Source organism: Prionailurus viverrinus, chromosome B2 (assembly GCF_022837055.1).
Source record: "Prionailurus viverrinus isolate Anna chromosome B2, UM_Priviv_1.0, whole genome shotgun sequence".
NCBI classification, from domain to species: domain Eukaryota; kingdom Metazoa; phylum Chordata; class Mammalia; order Carnivora; family Felidae; genus Prionailurus; species Prionailurus viverrinus.
In genome coordinates, this window is record NC_062565.1 from 126,944,340 (window position 1) to 126,946,931 (window position 2,592).

Consider the following 2,592-nt stretch of genomic DNA (forward strand, 5'->3'; position numbering starts at 1 on the left):
AGAGGGAGACACAGAATCTGAAACAGGCTCCAGGCTCTGAGCTGTCAGCACAGAGCCCGACGCGGGGCTCGAACTCACAGACCTCGAGATCATGACCTGAGCCGAAGTCGGTGGCTTAACCGACCGAGCCACCCAGGCGCCCTGATCGTGCACTATTTTGAAAGTACAACAATTAACTGTGGAAATATACAGAGATACTGGTATTTTCTAATGCCTTAGGCAATAGGTTAGTACAACTGCAGATTTAGATTCATGTTTTCATAATAAGGTTATCACTTGAAACGTAAAGTAGTTCACTTCCTTCACATTCTGTATTTGAAATTTAATGATATTGACCCCATTTTAAAATGTGGCTTATAAAAGTTTGTAGTCCATATATTTAACTGCAAATCCTTATGATTATATAATATCTAATGGAAATTATTAGACTATCATGGTTTCTATGCAGTGATTCAAGGCCTAAGAATGAGATAAATGTTAAATCTTCTTCACATTTTGGGCCATCTTCTGCTATTTTGAGATATGTTTCCTACAAAGAAAAAAATCCCAAAGTCATTGTTAGTCAAAAATTTGGTTTTTCTTGACTTACTATACGTTGTAAAATCACACTACCCTTTTCTTCTCTTCCTTTCTCTATTGCTGCTACTTGTTAACTGTTTTACATTTTTTTTTTTTAACAAAGCACTATGCCCAACATGGGGCTTGAACTCATGACCCTGAGATCAAGAGTCTCATGCTCTACTGACTGAGCCAGCCAGGCACCCCTACAACTAATTATTTTAATAAACTCCAAGAATGTTATTGACCAGAACGGACCTTAGATACTATTTTGACAAGTCTCTATGTCTCACGTATGAGAAAGCTAAAGTCTGAAAGTATTATTCTGGAGGGAAAGAAAAATACCTTCATCCTCCTATCCTTTTGGTTCTCAGTGGGGTCTGTGTGACCAAAGACAAATTAAGAAAAGTGCGCACATTTATTTAATGTAAATTTTACCTGACATGGGCACTTCGTATGGAAATGAAGACAGAAAGATAGAGTTAATCTGAGTGTCTTTATACCAGGTTTGATGAAGAGGAGAAAGTGGTAGAAAAATGTGGCAGAACAAAAAGGATATGAGCTAAGGGTAGTAAACTGAGGGAAAGTTAGCAAAACCTGTTCATTCAGATTTATCTCACTCTTCTTCTTTGAGATAAGGATGATCCTTTCCTCTGGGAGGAGAGAGGGTCCTTCTCACATAAAGATCTTATGAACTGATTCAGGGAAAATCCTTCCTGTACTGGCTGTTTCTCAAATGTCTTCAGCTTAAAGTAATCAATATGCCCAGACACCATATTTGGGGGTAGTATATCCTGGACCCCATTAGTGCCCCCTTTGTCTTTCCTTAGGAAAGTGGTGACAAAGCAAAGGTCATGTGCTGAAACAGGGATACTTTTTATAACTATTTATTTAAAAAATCTTCTTGGTCTTCCTCTTTCTTTAAAGCCCAGCTGTCAATTTCCAGAAATTTAATGACAGAAAAATTTTTAAATGGCATACATGCTTCTTTTCCAATTATGTAAAGGTAAATACAATGTATTGAGTCTCCAATAATGGGTATTTATAAATTAAATTGAGCATTTGCACGTTTAAAAATTTTTTTTCAAGTACTCTTTGCCACTCTCCCATGTGGGGCTAGAACTCACGACCCCAAGATCAAGAGTCTTATGCTTTAATTACTGTGCCTGCCAGGTGCCCCACATTTCAGGGTTTTTTTTTTTTTAGATATTTTATCAGCCTAGTGACTTGATTTGTGCTTGTTAGTGATGCATGCTTTCTATGGAAAAACTAACAATCTTCAAAGAATAATTTTGATACGATTTATCACTGAGTACTGTTGTTTTGTTCTTTAGAATGTCTTGGCTTATCTATCTCTATAACCTAAATCTCTGTCATATCATCAAGAGCATGGCTTACTAGAAAAAGATCATAATTCTTGAAGTTGAAAAATCAAAACTCAAATTCTATCTTGCTAGGTGTACGGCCTTTGAACTCTACTTACATTTTCTGGTCACTAGTTTTTATGTTTCTAAAATGAGGACTATTCTGTATGTCTTAGGTGATAGGAATGATTTTTATTACTTATTTTGCTTATTGACATAACCTATGGATGTTTGTTAAGTAGTTAGTTTGTGATTTGTTGACTGAGTAATTGTTTCACTCCTGCTTGAGGAGACAATTCTCAGCTGTATTTGGTGAAAGATGAAAGAGCTGTTTTAGCAACTGAATAAAATTTTAACATGGATAACGTACATACAACTGCTTAAACATTAAAGTCAGTGAGAATCCCTTCAAATCTGTACATGGAAGGGACCTTTGAACTAATCTGTTACCAATCTCTCATTTCACCAAAAAGAAAACTTAGCTAAACACCATCGTGGTTACACAGAAAGTTCATGTGCATTCTGGAACAGAACATAGGTCTCTCTACTTTAAGTCTCCAACACCTTCCATAATATTACGCCACCTCTCTCAATAAAAGGGTGATTATGTTGAGTCCAGGTATACTCATATATTTTAACAGATATGTCAAAACCATGAGAATTTCCAGAT

The 2,592-nt window shown here is 36.2% G+C and overlaps 1 non-coding gene across 1 annotated transcript; it reads right to left on the minus strand.

Annotated features, from left to right (window-relative positions):
- Positions 1-687: 687 nt before the first annotated feature.
- TRNAK-CUU (transfer RNA lysine (anticodon CUU)) lies at positions 688-760 on the minus strand. The gene has a single exon. It is a non-coding gene; the product is annotated as a tRNA-Lys (tRNA).
- Positions 761-2,592: the final 1,832 nt, after the last annotated feature.